This window comes from Mustela lutreola, chromosome 2 (genome assembly GCF_030435805.1).
Source record: "Mustela lutreola isolate mMusLut2 chromosome 2, mMusLut2.pri, whole genome shotgun sequence".
NCBI lineage: Eukaryota > Metazoa > Chordata > Mammalia > Carnivora > Mustelidae > Mustela > Mustela lutreola.
In genome coordinates, this window is record NC_081291.1 from 162,910,579 (window position 1) to 162,928,467 (window position 17,889).

Sequence of the window (17,889 nt, forward strand, 5' to 3'; positions counted from 1 at the left end):
AATAAAGAATAACAGTGTTCTCCTTGTGATGAGTACTCTTAGGATTTTCTGTATTAACAACTTTCCTACATATCGTACAGCAGTGTTAGCTACAGTCATCACATAGTACCTTACATCCCTAGTACTTATTTATCTTATAACTTGAAGTCTGACCAACTTTCTCCAGATCTCTCGCTGCCCTGCCCCAACCCTGACCCAAGTGTCCTCCTTAATGCCCATCACCGTTATCCTATCCCCTCACCCATCTCCCCTCCAGCAACCTCAGTTTCTTCCCTATAGTTAAGAGTCTCTTATGGTTTGCTTTTCTCTCTGTTTTCCTTATTTTTTCTTTCCTTTCCCCTATGTTCATATGTTTTGTTTTTTAAATTCTACATGAGTGAAATCATATTGTATTTGTCTTCCTCTGGCTGACTTATTTCACTTAGCATAATACCCTCTAGTTCCATCTACATCACAGCAAATGGCAAGCTCATTCTTTTTGATGGCTGATTAATATTCCATTGTGTGTATATGTGTGTGTGTATGTATATCTATGTGATGTATATATATATCTATGTGATATACATATCTATATATATGTCTGTGATATATATATATATATATATATATATATATATATATATATCATATCTTTGTTCATTCATTTGTTGATGAACATCTGGACTCTTTCAATATTTTGGCAATTGTGGACATTGCTGCTATAAACATTGGGGAGGATTTCCTCATTTTTCATGGCTGAATAATAATCTAGTTTATATATACCACAACTTATTTATCTAGATAGCCATCAATGGATGCTCAGGTTGTTCTCATGTCTTGGCTATTGGAAATAATGCTGCTATGAGCATGGGGGTACAGATATCTCTTCAAGTTAGTGTTTTCATTTCCTTTGGCTATAGTCTGAGAAGTGGAATTCCTGGATCATACATATGGTAGTTTTATCTTTAATTTTTTGAGAACCCTCCATACTGTTTTCCATAATGGTTCCAATTTACAATTTCATTAACAATGCACAAGGGTTCCATTTTCTCCACATTCATGTCAGCATTTCTTTTATCTCTTTTGGTGATGGCCATTCTAAGAGGTGTGAGGTGGTATCTTATTGTGGTTTTAATTTGCATTTCCCAAATGGCTAGTAATTTGAGCATCTTTTCATGTACCTGTTGGTCTCTTGTATGTTTTTGTGGAGAAATATCTATTCAGGTCCTTTCCCTATTTTGTAATCAGGTTGATTTTTTTGTGTGTGTTTTATTATGGTTTTGCTATCGAGTTGCATGAGTGCTCTCTGTATTTTGCATATTAATTAACCCCTTATCATATATATGCTTTGGAAATTTTTTTTCTCCATTCCGTTGATTGTCTTTTAAAACTGCATTTTAATGTTATAGCTCTCATCAGAAACTCAGAAGGTGATAGTTAAGATCTGGTTTAAAATTCCTAGGAAGAGAAAACTGATCTGCTAGATACATCAACCCCTGTCCTGTGAACTGACATGAGTAAGCATCACAGCTGCAGCTGTGTCCCAACAAGTGGCCAAGGAATGGGAATTTCAAGTTCTTTACTAGGAATATTTGGCTAAATGCCATGGTGGGGAGGGGGGTCTATAGATATTAAAGTCAAGTTATAATTTATCTCATATACTTACATATTCATTCTTTCACCCATTAAATAAATATTGGGGAACTGCCATGTAATAGGCACAGGTCTAGGCACTGGGAATACAATAGTTGACAAAATTATCAAAAGTTCTAGTCCTTTTAGGATTTGCTATATTTTGTTCAGTGGGGGGAGGAGTTGGGAAAAAGGAAACAAAGACCATGACTAGGTCTGCTAAAGACAAGAGAACAGGCAAACACTCAAGCCAACATCAAAGGCATGTGCTTTGGAAAAGGTAGGAAAGACCAACGGAACATTATACCTGAGAAAATTGCACTGTGCGTGGCCTTCTCTGCCCAGGGCTTTCATGCTCAAGAGGGCTATATTCAGGACAGACTCAGGCTGGGAAAAACAATGCTAGGAAGGATCCACCCACCATCCTCCTCTTCCTTTGGAGCCTGCATTTCTACACTGAGTATGAAAGTAGAAAGAATGTTTCCTGTTCACTGTGAAGCTTACAGTACAGTTCTGCTGCTTTGGATGCCACAGACAACCTGAGCTGTGTATCACCGCTGCTGACAAGGAATAGGTAATACGTGCTGAGGGAGAGAATGAGGCTGTCTACACCAGGTGGCGGGCAGTGGGAAGTAGCATTGCCAGGGAAGACCTCATACTTCACTTGCTGACTCTCCTGGCACAGCCCTGCCTGGCTTGGGCCGCAGTGATGCAGGGAGATCCTTGTTCCTTATGGCTTATGGCTTATTCTCCTTTTGGAGACCCCAAATGTGCTTATTTGGGCAATCTCAGACAGGATCTTGTTGGTCTCTTCCCCCTCCTCCAATACCTGTGCCTCTGATGCTAGGCTGAGTGTTTTTGCGTTTGTTCATTCTGGGCTAAGGATGGGATGCATAATCCCTAAAATCATTTTCCCTTCTCCCAGAAAACATCTGGATCCACTCTTTTTTTTTTTTTTTTTTCATTTTTTAAGTAATCTCTATACCCTACGTGGAGCTTGAACTAACAACCCCAAGATCAAGAGTCTCATGCTATACTGACAGCCAGCCAGCGCCCCTGGATCTACTCCTTCTTGAAGAATTAATATATTGCTATGAATGTCTCCCTCTTTATTTCCTCTTAAAATGCAAACAATCATGGGAGAGTTAAATTAGTAAGTTCCTAACACATGTGAATTAATTCCTCCGGCAGTTGATGGAAGAACTGAGAATAAGAGAACTGACAAGCAGAGAAAAAGTATATACGGGGTGTAGAGAGGTGGCGGACAGGTGCACATTGCCTGAAATTACCGAGGCCAAACTCTTCCTTCAGTATTCTTGCTTGGGACATCCTCAAGGTGTGGTAGAGCTCAGCAGTAAGTTGTAGGGGAAAGTGCTCAAACTCTGGACTTGGACAAAATGTGTTCTGACTCTGACTCCAAGTCTGCACATCTGAGTTACTGAATCTTTCTAAGCAGTCGTTTTCTTAGCTGTGAAAATGAAGGGGGGTAAGAAGGGCTCCTGGGTGGCAGTCCGTTAAATGTCTGACCCTTGATTTGGTCATGATCTCTGGGTCCTGGGATTGGAACCCTGCAGTCAGGCTCTGCGCTCAGCGGGGAGTCTGGTTGAGGCTTTCTCTCCCTCCCCTTTTCCCTCCTCCCCCACTCTCTCTCACATACACACTGTTTCTCTCAAATAAATAAACAAAAAGTGAAGGGGCGGATAATGACAATAATGATACCTATTTCTCAGGAGTGTTGTGAGGATCACATGAGATAATACACGCTGGCTGACAGGCAGTGTCTGAGACATGACAGATTCAAGGGTAGTGAGCTTCGGGCTGCGATCAGGAGGCTTCAGGCTGGTGGGAGGCAGGTCACTTCCATCATGGCTGTTGCCTTATTCATCTGGAAGGATTAGGAAGGAGGGGTATGGGCAGGGTAGCGCAGGTGATATGCTTTGCTGTTTGTGCTAGCCTGGCCACTGTCTGCACAGAGATTTCTCTTCCAAACTGGACGGCATTGAGGCATTCACCTCATTGCACAGTGATTTTCATCTCTCGCTGCCGCTCCTCCCACCAGTACACGATTCCGCATGATTGCTACTTCCTGTTGGGGCCTGGAACAGGAGCTGTTACACGGGAGGATGGAGTGAAGCGGCTTCCTTGGTGCTGGCCAATCTCGTGCGGAGCCAGGAACACTACTGCTCGCACAGCAAACGGAAAGCCCCTTCCTCACCGCTGACCTTCAGTCTCTTCTCTCCTTCCCGCTTCTGCACAGGACACAGGCGCTAGCACGTGTTCTCTGGCCGTCGTATTGCAGATTTCAGGTCACCTTTCGCTCTCTGCTTCAGGCTTTTGCCAAGAGATAGTGGAGAGCTAACGCAGCGTTCGGATTCAACTCCATAAGCAGAAGCCCAGATCTCCAGAATCACCAGCCATCTTCTAGGCGCTTCTTGCTTCTACCTCAGACTGTGTCCTCGGGTGGTCTTGTTCACTGACTCGGGGGCTTCCACTAAACCCGTGGCTGTGGAGAGAACATGGGGCAGCCTCACGAGGCAGATGAGCAGGAATGGAGCAGTTGAAGCAATAATTTCTCAGGTCGTTACCAAGTGCGGCTAATAGATTATCAGTGCCTTGCATGCCAGCCTTGAATATTAGTTTGAAATTACCTTGGTTAAACACCCAGGGCTGGAGTGTGCATGCCGGTGCATTCATGAGGGAAAGGGATTTAGTGAGTCTCTTGAGAAATCCTCTTTTCCCTAAGAGGAACCTGCTCCATGGGCTCTTGGGCTGTCCCAGCAAGATGCCTGATTTTATCCCCATGCTGTAACCCCCCAACACCAAACCTGGGCTTCACTAGGAGACTGAGCCGGATTGGTTCCTGCCCAGCTATAGGCAATGCTCTTGCATCCTTTTTGGCTTTTTCTGTAGTAACTGAGAGCTGGTATGAAGTGATTATGTGGAGGCTCTTGAATCAGGTTGCCGGAGCCTGAAATCTCTCCGGGGCACTTCCTCTTAGGCAATTAATCACTAAATCTCAGTTTCTATTTCAGTGAAATAAATGTTAATAAAAGTATCTGCTTCAGAGGGTTGTGGAAGGGTTAACTTAGGTAATGAATATAAAGTGCCAGCACAATGCCTGGCACATACTAAGTACTTAATAAATGTCAGATGCTATTAATAATCCTCTACATTTTTATAGCACTTAATTACTTTCCAAGTATTTTCACATAGTTTCACGTGACTCTCCTAACCAACCCACCAGGTATAAAATGCAAAGCATGTAGTATCATGCTCATTTTTACCATGACAAAATGGAGTTTGTAAATGATTAAACGTTCTAGATTCTAATTAGTGAGAATTCATTCTAATATCTTGTCCCCTTTCAACCATCCCTCAGCTGCTTTAAGAACCCAGACTAAGAAAAATCTTCTACTCACATCAGAAAAAGCAGGAAACTTAAATTATAACATGTGCTTCTCATCAAATAACAACCTCTCTGAGCTTGGTTTTTGCATTTATGGTATTAGAGGGCTTCTGCGACTGATCATCTGTGGTCTTTGGTTCTCCTTTAACAATGGGGCTGGTTCCAGAGATAAACGGATGATAAGAGATAAGAGATGGCTCCTTGCTCACTGGTTCCCACTCTACACAACTCCCAGGACCCTTAGGGTATATTGCCTGCACTGTAGCTACTTTTACTAATATGCTATCTTCCAAGGGTCAAGCTCCAGGAGCACAGAGAAACCATTTTAATTGTTTCCCCTAGAGCAGCTAGCATAATGCTTCCCACATTGTATTCAGTAACTACTTGTGGACTAATGATTTTGTACTTTTGGGTTCCCTAATTAAGGTCTAATTTTTTTTTTTTTTAAGAGTTTATTTACCTATCTGAGAGAGAGAGAGAGAGAGGAGAGGCAGAGGAAGAAGGAGAGAGAGAGAATCTGCAGTAAACTCCATAGTGAGCTCAGGGGAGCTCAGGGCCCCATGTTGTGCTCAATCTCATGAACCTGAGATCATGACCTGAGCAGAAGGAAGAGTCAGATGCTTAACCCATTGTACCAGCCAGGAGCTCCTACTTCAGGCCTTCTGTGTCAAGGTCAGCCTCACTAATCTATCAATTATTTTGATTTTATGAGTTAGACATTCAAAAAAACCACAAAAAACTGCAGCTTTCAAAGGTTTTACCAAGAGAGTAGGAGGGGGACACATTTCTATAAACTTACATATTGATATTGTTCAAAAAAAAGAAGTCAGTGCTTCAAAGTTCCCAGGGACGCCCATCATGATCATCAGTTATCGAGAAGAACCAAAAGAAAGTCTTCTTGCATTTACCAGCATTGATCTTTCAAGAAGTTAGTTAGAATGAGTGTGACTCTGAGAGCAAGATATGGACTGGACATCCTGGCATGTCCCCTCTTTTGTGTATTTGGATTCCAAAGTGAATAATTTTGCAGCTTTCATACAAATCAGATAATATTCACTTAGTTAATGGTGGTATTTTTATAAGTCTCCATGAATAATTGAGGCCTAGACCATAGTGTATGTTGCAAATAACATTCTTTTATCTTTAAAATTGAACTTTACCATGAGATCAGAATTGAACAGTGAACTAACCAGAAGATAATAAACAAAACAAAACAAAAACAAATGACAGAATACAAAAAAAGTAACAAGAAGACAGTAAAAAAAAATGATAGGCTACTTGGAGGAGTGTCAGCACATGTAAGTTAAAGAAATACAAATACATGCCTCCTTACCTCTAAATACTTCAATTGTTCTTAAGAACAAGAGTATGCTCTTAGAAAATATAGCACAATTATTTAACTGAGGATATTTAATATTCCCACTGTATTATTACCCAACAGAAGGTTCATTATCAAATGTCACCAACTGTCCAAGTGATAACAGTGTTGATGAGGATGCAGAGAAAAATGGAGCCCCCTTGCACTGTTGTTGGGAATGCAAATTGATGCAGCCACTCTGGAAAACAGTATGGAGGTTCCTCAAAAAAGTAAAAATAGAACCACACTATGATCCAGTAATCGCGCTACTGGGTATTTACCTGAAAAATATAAAAACACTAATTCAAAGGGGTACCTGCACCCCCATGTTTACTGAAGCATTATTTATAATAGCCAAACTATGGAATCAGCCTTAGTGTCCAATGATAGGTGAATGGATCAAGAAGATGTGGCATATATCTGCAATGGAATATTATTCAGCCATAAAAAGAATGAAAAGTTGCCATTTACAACAACATGGATGAAACTAGAGAATAAAACACTAAGCGAAATAAGCCAGTCAGAAAGACAAATACCATCTGATTTCATTTATATGTGGAATTTAAGAGACAAGACAAATGAACAAAGGAAAACAAAAAAAGAGACAAGCCAAGAAACAGACCCTTAACTATAGAGAACAGATTGATGGTTACCAGAAGGGAGATGGGTCTGGTAGGGAGGATGGGTAAAATAGGTGATGGGAATCCAAGAGTACACTTACTGTGTTGAAAAAAAAAAAAAAAGTTTTACAAAAAAAAAAAAAGGTCCTAATAATGTCCATTATGACAATCTTCCCCACCCCCATACCCAATTCAGAATCCAACCCAAGAGAACACATTTCATTTGGTTGTCTTGTTTCTTTAGTTTCTTTTAATCTGGAACAATTTCTTAGACTTTCATTGTCTTTTATGACATTGACATTTTTAAAAGAGTACAGCCCAACTGTTAAAAGTTTGTATGGTAGTTCCTCACATTTCCATGCAGGTTATGCATTTTCTAGCAGGTATAGTGTGTAAGAAATGCTGTGTCCTTCCATGACCTCCAGTCAGCAAGCCCATGATGTCAGGTTGTCCCATTGTTGGTGACATTAATTTTGATCACTTGGGTTGAGGTGCTCGGTGTCAGGTTTTTTTCCATTAGAAAGATGATCATTTTTCCGTTTGTATTAACAAGAAATCTGTAGAGAGATATTTGGAGACCATAAAAATATACTGTTTCTTTACTGAATTTTTCACCAAAAATTATAGAATCTCTTGATAATTCTATACCTAATTACTATGGATAACTGCAAAATGGTGGTTTTTAAATTTATTGTTCTTTCTAGATTTATGATGTAACATTCTACTGTAAAAAGAGCTTCCCTTTCTCCCCTATTATTTATTTATTTATTATCAATATGGGCCCATGGGTTCTTATTTTATTCAGTGGGCTATAGTAAATTACTGTAATTACCCATTTCAAAGCACAAATTGTAACAGGTTTGATCAGACGGACCCCTTTCAAGTTGGCTCTTGTATCCTTTTGACATGTCCTCATCATTTTTCGATTCTTTCTTTACTTTGCAGCACAGCAATATGTTCTGAGCTCATCTTGGATTTTCTCTGCCCCAGTCCTGGAATCTCTAGTCCCTTTTCGTGGAGAAATGAGACTTAGAATTGCAAATGTAGGCATATAATTCGATGTCAAAACATAGGCTTTGAAAGATATTCTGTGTCTCCTCTGTTTATGTCTGAAGTACCTATTTAGGCAAAGCTAACTGTGTCCATAGAGCCAAACAGTGGATAACTCTTATTGGTTGACCCAGTGGTCTATATCTTAACAAGAATGTCAGTACTAGTTTTAATAATGGCTGCTTGGAGGGTGCAAGGAGGGTGAAGAATCCTACTTTAAATGTTCACATTGATTATGAGACATCTACTAATTTCAAAAACATCAAGATGTGAAAAAATTTGCATCTTAGAATCAAGAAAATAAGCAGTTTGTCTTAAAGAAGAGCATATCATTATGGCTTCATGCAGAATCATTCAAATGACTTAGAGAAAGCATTCAATAATGTTCTAAACCGCTTTGTTTATATTTCTTCTCTTGTTATCCTTAACTATACTTTCTTTTATTTTCACTAGGTTTCAACACAAGTATAGGGGCTAGGTCAAGTGAGTCTATTTTAGTTTTCATAGATACATGAAAAATGAAAAGAAATCACAGCCAGAGCTTCTATTGCTCAATGATTGAACTTTAAGAAGATAGATCATCACTAGAAATAGGTTGGTTTGTTCCACATTTTCTCATATATCTAAATTTTAATAGGTCTATTATATCATCTTAATGAATTAGAGAACTAAATGGATTTTAATAATAACAAGAACATTTTATGTGCGGATATGACTTTGTAGTTAACAAGCACTTTACAAAGGCCATCTTACCAAAGGTAGCAGAATGTATTAACTAATTAGGAGAACCTGCTGGGGGATCTGAGTGCCTGGGGTACAAGTCCTGTCAATGCTACTTACTGGATCTCTGTCCTTAGGCAAATTACTGAAACTGTCTAGGCTTCAGTTTTCTCATCTGTCAAAGGAAGATAATAGCAGCACCTGCTTCCAGAACTCACTGAGGATGAAATGAGAGAATTCAGGGAGAGCGCACAGACAATCCTCGGTACTGAGTAAACAGCTCAATAAATGTTAGCTAATGCACCGTAGATCAAAGAGAGGTCTGCATCATTCCAGAATCTCAAGGGGACACAGTCCTTTGGTATACACAACCTTCATAGGGCAATTGAGTATGTTTTCCCTACCTAAGAACCTAACTTGATTTTATAGGAAACATCTTCTTAAGCTCTAAGTCCGGGATATGACGGAGGACACAGTACCACAGGTTGGCCCGGGTACTTACCTAGCACGGTTTAGTTACCTAGCTCTTCCTGGTTCCCACTGCCAGCAGCTTAATCCTTTGCATAACCCAGCCTCTTTGCTCTCATCTAGTATCCTCCCATTCATAGGAAAACCACGGTTCCCTTGAGCCCGGTCCAGAAAGCAGAGAAAAGGAGGAAAGAGGACACAGGTAGGAAATGTGTGCTGGCTCCTCTTACTCGGGTTGTTAGTCCTGGATGACTCACTTCGTTGGTCACAAGTGGTCCTGAGGGTACTTATCCGGGGACAACACCCCACAGATGATTAACATTTTCAAGAAAGAAGAAAAGACAGACACCTTTCTTCCATAACAAGGGATTCACCATTTCCCTTTGAATTCCTTAATTGGCCTTTCTAATTAGAGGGATTTGCTGCTTTATTTAGCAGTCTTTGGCTGTGATCTATGTGGTTTCTGCAGGCCTGGGCCAGATTGTTTGCATCTTAAAGGAAGTCTAGGGGAGTCCTACTCCTTTCTAGGGGTTCTTCATGCTATTCAAGGGTTTGAGAGAACTGAGGTCAAGGACAATCCATTAGTGTGCAGAGGAAGGAAGCTGGGACTCCGCCACCTGTTTCAGAGCAATGACATCACTCATGCTGGCTCAGCTCCTACAATGTCGTGTGAAGCTGTGGATGAAGCAATATGTGTTAGCAGACTGTCACCAGGTCCTCTGCCATTTGCACAGCTCTTGTACTGTGAAGTGTTAGCATCTGCACTACTAATTCTTGGGAGAGTCTCTTAAGTTCTTCCTACCACGCAGTTTGTCTAAAGGGTTCCATCTAGGGGCGCCTGGGTGTCACAGGCGGTTAAGGGGCTGAGTCTTAGTTTTGGCTCAGGTCGTGATCTCAGGGTCCTGAGATGGAGCCTTTCGTCAGGCTCCACGGTGGATTGTCACGTGAAGTCCGCTTGGGACTCTCTCTCCCTCTTCTTCTGCCCCTCTCCCGGCTCTAGTGTGTGCCCTTTCTGTATCTCTCTCTCTTTAATAAATAAATCTTTAAAGATTCTACCTAACTAAAAGCTGGAAGAAAAGAATTCTTCATTTGGGAAATGTCAAAACATGTGGAGACATGTGGGATAACAGCAAACAGAGTTCACTAGGGATTACACTACAACGTGGCTTAAACAAATAACATTAGAAAACAAATGTAATTATCTGATCATCATAAGAAGCAATTCATAACAATTAACGCTTCAGGGAGGTCTGTTTCCACTGACCCTGCAGAAGTCTCAGGTGTTTGTTCAGAGAGACGAACTGACAAAGTAAAAGTCCTTTTAAAATGAGGGGGTTCGACAATGTTGTGTTTGGCACTTCACTCCCCTGGTGGCTCTTCCTCTCCTGAACCCCTCTACCCAAACCACCCTTCCCCTTGCCCACCGAGGGTGGACTGGTAGACTCAGAAGTGTCTCTAGTCCCAGCGTTCTGTCTTGCTCTGGATAGTGACATGATCGCTTTCTGGAATCTGGATGTCTGGCTGCCTTGTCCCTTCTGGCTACCGCGTTAGTGACCAGGATCTGCTGTCTGGCCTTTCCCTGTGAACGTGCATTTCCCCAGCCTCAGGCTTTTCATGGCCACTCCTGCTCTCTGATTTTTGTCCTTGAGTTCAGTGGCTTACCAAAGACCTAATTCAGCAGCCTGTCTGCCTCTGGCTCTTTAATTAGCTCCCCAGAGGCTTTTCTTAAAAGTCATTCTGGATCATTTTGAAGGGGGCATTTCCTTAATATAAAGCTCCCTCCTCATCAGGAGGTACAGCTGAAAGCTTGCCTTAGCCATCCTCTGTGCAGCTTACCACGGCCTCTGATTACGAAAACATGTTACTAGAAGGATCAAGGATGAGATAATTTCTTTCTTTGTGCTTTCTTTTACTACACAGATGTTATTTGGCCATTTATTATTCTAAATACAATGCAAAGGCTACAATGAGGACTATATTTCCATTCCTGTCTCAGAAGGCTTACTGTCCAGAGCAATAGTCCTTAAACTTCATTGTCATAAGAATCTCCTGGGAGTTTGTTAAAACACAGATACCCAGGTGCCATAACTCAAAGATGATAATTCCACTGTTGTAGAATAGGTCTCAAGAACCTGCATTTTTATTTTCATTTCTTTAGGATTTTATTTATTTATCAGAGAGAGAGAGAGAGAGAGAGAGAAACAAGAGAGCGAGCACAAGCAGGGAGAATAGCAAGCAGAGGAAGAAACAGATTCCCTGCCTAGCAAGGACCTCGATGTAGGGCTCGATCCCAGGACACTGGAATCATGTCTTGAGCCGAAAGCAGACACATAACGACTGAGCCACCCAGGCCTCCTGGGGATTTGCATATTTTCCTTTAAAGACTTTATTTATTTATCAGGGAGGAAGGAGAAGGAACACGGTCAGGGGGAGGGGCAGAGGGAAGAACAGAGGGAGAAGCAGGCTCCCAGCTGAACAGGGAGCCCGATGAGGGACTCCATCCCAGGCCTCTGGGATCATGACCTGAGCCAAAGGCTGTCACTTAACTGACTGAGCCACCCAGGTGCCCCTGGAGAATCTGCATTTTTAATAAGCATCCCTCCCTTGCCTGGAGAATGGACACAGGGTCCCTGTGGATACTTCAAGAATACTACTCGAGGACAGAGCTACCCCAAGTCAGGTCACCCCCTGCTGGAGACACAGTTTTGGAAGCCAGTGAAAGGAGGCCAAACATGACCAATATGTTTGGTTTCCCTAAATAAAATGTGGAGCTCATGTTGTATCTGAATTCTTTTTTCCTATCAGGATCCTCAAACTGCTCTTTATGCTTTGATCTCCCTTTCCTTATAGGAGGGAGCATTCTGTGTCTCGATTTGAAGGAAGGAGATGGTGAAAATTATCATGCAGTCTGCCACACACCACACAGCACTTTGGTGGAAGGTTCAAGTCAACACACAGCCTTCACAACATAACAAGACAGCATCTGTCAACAAAACAGCTTCCCCAAGCTCCCATGTGCTTGGATTACCCAATGATGCACAAGTAAGAAATGACTTCACTTTCTAAGGTCATCAAGCCATGGCTGGCACCCAGGAATGTGAACATTTTAGATGATCTCCAGGTAACGACAGTGCTGGGAACCACTGTCGTGAGGGCAACGTGTGTAGAAAGTCAGATGCGTGTGGGGTGGATCTCCTCACCTGTCCCACCCGCTCCTCTGTTCAGCTTGAGTCTGTTGAAGTTGGTGCTCCTGCCTATGCTTTTCCTCCGTGGGCTATCCCCGGATCTTTTTTTCTGTTGTTCTTACTTCCTTTTGGAAAAGTACTCGGGGCACAATTCCATCTGACTGCTTGGAGCGACAACTGCTCTCTTTCCATATGTGTTCACCTAACTCCATTTACCTCCAGATTTAAGCCTGTGGATTCTCTCGTGTATCTAAACATTGCTGGTGTCAAGGGACCGACTTGGAGTACAGGAAATTACAGATTAGATAAATACATATGTTTTAAATCGGTATTACATATAATTATATAGAAATTATGAATAAATAAAATATTATTTACATATATAGGTACATAAAGTAGATGGACATTTCAAAAATCTTCAAAGTACCTTGCCATCAATTGTCAACTCCAGCTGTCACCTTCATCTTCCAATATTATATGATGCTTATATCAATACTATTTTTAATGGAAACTGTAAGGATTTTACTTGCTGGCTCTCAGTCAGAGAAATGCTTGGGGAAGACCATGTCAAAATCATGTCAGGTATCCTCAAACTCAGGGAAAAGGCAGTAAGAGGAAATCTCTAATTATCCTAGTCAACATAACCTGAATGGGCAAGACGAGTTCATAGTCAAGCATGAAGCACGCCAGTACTTGGCCTTCAATCGCTCCTCTTTCTTTCAGTTCTGCAAACATTTTCTTGTTAATTGTGTCCTTGGTGGTCTAACTTGAACACCAGTATCCTCAGTTCTGCAGTGTTTTTTCTTAAATACCCACTTTTTTCATTTTTTTTCCCCCCTAAGATGTAAATGACCATTTCAAGGAAAACTGGGAAGTTCTTGATGCTGTAGCAAGTGAGGGTTTGGGATTTATAAGCCTTCATTCAAACCCTGCTTTTCCCCTTATTAGCTCTCTGACCTTGGACAAGTTGTATGACCCCTGAGCCTCAGCTTCCTCAGCTATAAAATACAGTTGATAATAGTGACTCCCTCAATGGGATGTTGTAATGAGTAAATGAGAAAAGGCACACAGAGTGCTTAGCACAGCATGGGCCCACAATAAGCATTCATTAAAGGTTATATCTTATTGTTATTGTTAAATTTTATTGTTATTATTACTAGTCTTGGGAACATCTGAGTTTTCATAGGTAATAGAACTTTTAGAAAAAGAAATAAAACTCCTTATATCAGTAAGCAAATAAATGAGGATTTGGGGGAGCTTAATAAATGTTCTTGCCTGAAAGAATACCACTGACTTTTGAGTAAGTTTATTGATTCAACAAAACTGTATTGTGCATGGGCTATGTGAGTTATATCTCAATAAATTAAACACACACACACAACACTGTATTGTGCACTCTTGACTATGCAGGGCAGGAGAGAGGAGATACTAAGCTAAGGGAAGCACAGTTCCTGTCCCAAGACTATGAATGGGAGCAATCAGAGCTGACAGTATCCTGACTCACCACCTAACACATTCCTAGAGTGGACTTCAGCTCTCTAAGGAGCATATGCATGAATGAAAGTGTCAGCAATGGTACCCAAGGTTCTCCTCTCTGAATCATTTGATAGCCATCCAGCCACCACTGGACACAGGACAAATCCTTTCCCATTCCACATTCTTTCCTTGCCCAGCCCTGTGTCAGGGTGGTCTCTGTCAAAAGTCTCCTTAATAAGGGGTTGGGAAGTGGTAATTATATAAACAGAGATGATAAAGATCACAGAATTATTATTTTTATGAATCTGATGCGCTGCCCACTGTGCTAAGAAGGCAACTCAGAATTATTATTTTGAAAGATTTTATTTATTTGACAGACACATGGTGAGAAAGGGAACACAAGCTCATGGAGTGGGAGAAGGAGAAGCAGGTTTCTGGCTGAGCAGGGAGCCCAGTGCAGGGCTTAATCCCAGGACCCTGGGATCACGACCTGAGCTGAAGGTAGATGCTTAACGACTCAGTCACCCAGGCATCCCCACAATTATTTTTATTTTATTTTTAAGTAATCCCTATGCCCAACATGGGACTCGAACTTACAGCACCGATGTTAAGAGTTGCATATTCTACTGATTAAGCCAGTCAGGTGCCCCAAAGATCAGATAATCAAAATGCAATTCCTTTCTTTCCTTTTTTAAAAAATACAATTTCTATGTTCTTTTTTTTTTTTTTTTTTACGATTTTATTTGTTTATTTGACAGACAGAGATCACAAGTAGGTAGAGGCAGACAGAGAGAGAGGAGGAAGCAGGCTCCCCGCTGAGCAGAGAGCCCAATGTGGGGCTCAAACCCAGGACCCTGAGATCATAACCTGAGCCAAAGGCAGAGGCTTAACCCACTGAGCCACCCAGGCACCCCAATTTCTACATTTTCTATGACAGGCTGGAGGAGTGGCATAAGAAGAGGAGTAAGTAATTTCCTATGACTTTGGATTTGAAACTGCACAATGCATATTCTGTGACTTTACTGTGACAGTGAAAGTCCTGGCTAGCAACACCCCCTTGCTGATATAAATCCATTTGTATGAGTTTTTTCCCCTCAGGTCTTGGAAGTGCTGAAATATGTATAGAAGTTTTCTGTCCATTGGCTTACTTTTTAAATTTATTTGGGGGGGGCGTGGGTAAGAGAGAAAAAATGTTAATTTTCAAATTAAGACACAGGGAAGTACAGTTTGGTAAAGCAGATGGGTCAACAAAGAATAATTTTAGGCCACAAATTATTCTCATGCCATTAACCTTACTTAAAAAAAAAAAAAAAAAAGAAAAACAAAACAATAGGCTCTCAAAGATGATTCTTTGGTCACAGTGTGAAATATTTTTTCCAATAGCAATGGAAAGGCCCCATAATAGAGTGAACAAGCCCTGAGCTGAGAGTTGAGGAACATGGGTTCTTACCCACGTTTCATATTGGTCTCTGTGACCTCAGGCACATTTTAGAACCTTTCTGGCTTCAGACCCATCTTCTGAAAAGCAAAAATATGTGATGCTTCAGACCTCTTCCACCTCAGACACACCATGGCTGCACGAAGTATGAGAATGTAACATGGAACTCACAAAGCCACTTAGATTAGTGAGTGGGTATCTTCCCAAGTTGCATCAAAGTTAGAGACATGTGGTTTTTAGAGAGTGTTTTACCTTCTAACCCTGGATCTTGCCTTTCCAAACCCTGAGCCTAAATAGCTCCTCAGATTGGCCCTGCATTTGTTCAAGCTGACTATTGCCTCTGCTGCTTCATACCCCAATTTCTCTACATTTTTATTTAGTTGTTATCGCCACCCTGTTAGCCAAGTATTATTTTTTCACTGTACAGATTAAAAAAAAAAATTAGGCTCAAAGAAGTGAGATACTCTATATTCCACAGCTGGTGAGTGGCAAAACTTGGACTTAGACCAAAATATTTTGATTTTCATGTTAGCTCTCTTATGCTGTGCCTTTGCGGTAATCCTGATTTAAGGGGAAAGATCTATTAAACCTTGGTGAAGAAGTTGTCAGTTGATATATTTTTGTCATTTGTCACCTGAGGCCTTACCTACATTGGTGCCAATTAAACTGATGAGCTGCCACTTGTTCCTGGGAGACACTGACCATGAGAGACCTAGGGAAATTACTTCAATAATACCACCAAGCCACACCATGGCTAATTATTCTTATCCTTTTCTATCTACTACTGGTTATACATCATCACCATTCATGTGTTAGCCAAGCCAGAAACCACAGTCATCTTTGATTTCTTTTTTCTTCTCTCCCATAACATATATTCTTCTTTGGAAATGCTCTAAATTCATCTCTCCCACCCTATATCCACTGCCATTTCCCAGAGTCAGCTTGAATCAGTTGATCTCCCTGATTTAAACTCTATTAGCACTAGAGCAATTAAAACACACCACAAATTCTTTTTCAGAATTAGAGCTTTCACTGGGTGGCTCCTTTTCTTAAAACCTCCCTTCAAAGAAACAAACACAAAACCCCACAAGATTCAGACTCCATAGTATAGCATTAACATCCATCCCCAATCTACTCCCCTATGTAGTCACTCTGGCCTTCTGATTCTGCTGAACATTCACCCTTACTCTATGGCTCCATTTCACCCAAGAAGAGCAGATAGAGAATGAAAAGAGAAGAAATCAAAGGATCTGATTCTAGGACCTCAACATTTTGTCAATTGAAAAGAAAGAAGCCATTCAATGGGATCAAGATAGAGCAATCTGAAAGGTGAACAGTCCGGTATTAAGCATATACATGGAAGGTGAACAGTCCAGTATTAAGCATATACATGGAAGAAGGTTTTTAAGAAAGTTCTACAAGGCCCCTGGGTGGCTCAGTTGATTAAGCATCTGACTTTTGGTTTTGGCCCAAGTCTGATCTCAGGGTCATGAGATCATGCCCTGCATTGGGCTCTATGCTCAGTGTGGAGTCTGCTTGGGTTTCTCTCTCCCTCTGCCCCTTCCCTGTCATGTGCATGCTCTCTGTCTCTCCTCTCTTCCAAAGACATAAATAAGCTTTAAAAAAAATCTTAAAAAAAAAAAAGACCTGTGCATAGCAAAATGTTCTTGGTGACATCATAGGAGCTTCAGAGGGCACAGAGGAACAGAAAATGGGAGTCTGGGTCAGAAAAGTGAGGGGCTGACATGCATGGGAGCGTCAAATTGGGCAGCTCAGTGAATCTCATGGAAAGGAAAGGAATAGAAGTATAATGGGATCTCATCTTATCATCCAAGGTGGGTTGTAATTTGACTAAGATTCTCATACATAAGTTATCCTCACTCTGGATTCATTCATTCATTCACAGAGTGTTTAATGTAATGCAGGAGCTCAGCTAAGCAAAGGAGAAAAAAGAACACTTAAAATTCCTGAGTTGTTGTCCTCAAGAAGCCCATAACCCCATGTTTGAGAATGGCAAGTAAACAGTCCTAAAATAGTGTAAATAAAACAGTAATAAAGGTAAATTGAGGGAATTGAGAATACATAGAATGCTGAGATCCAAGAAGTTTTCTTCTTATGGGAAATGGTATGAAAGACATTGCTTTAATTCGACTTGGGTTTTGAAAGTTTGACTATCTTGCATGTCATAATTATTAGGCTTCATAAGTCTGGAAGCATGTGTGAGATTACAGCAATGATAGGTAAAGCCACTCCTGCCGGTATTGTGGACATTTGTCCTTCACCTGTATCGTCTTGCCCTTTCCAGGCAGTGCCAGGACTTCTCTGTCATCTTGGGCTTTTGCCTCTCCCTCCATCATTTGTGCTCTGGACCTACCAATCTCTACCCCATCCTATGACCACTGACTGCCCCTCTGTTGATTTCCTGTGAGTCTGTGACTTCTGAGCTCTCCAGTGAGTTCTGTAGCTACTCCACTGCTACTCCACTCCACTCCATAGCATGGGTTTGGGGCCCGACGCTGTCCCTGCCATTGGAAATATGAAGCACACCCTTCTCTTCA

General features: G+C 41.3%; 1 long non-coding RNA gene across 2 annotated transcripts in view; it reads right to left on the reverse strand.

Annotated features, from left to right (window-relative positions):
• Window positions 1-6,818: 6,818 nt before the first annotated feature.
• The window catches only part of LOC131825103 (uncharacterized), a 395,582-nt gene continuing 384,511 nt past the window's right edge, over window positions 6,819-17,889 (reverse strand). For both annotated transcript variants that reach the window (XR_009351129.1, XR_009351128.1), the window contains exon 4: window positions 6,819-7,551. This is a non-coding gene — a long non-coding RNA (uncharacterized LOC131825103). The remainder of the gene's footprint in view (window positions 7,552-17,889) is intronic.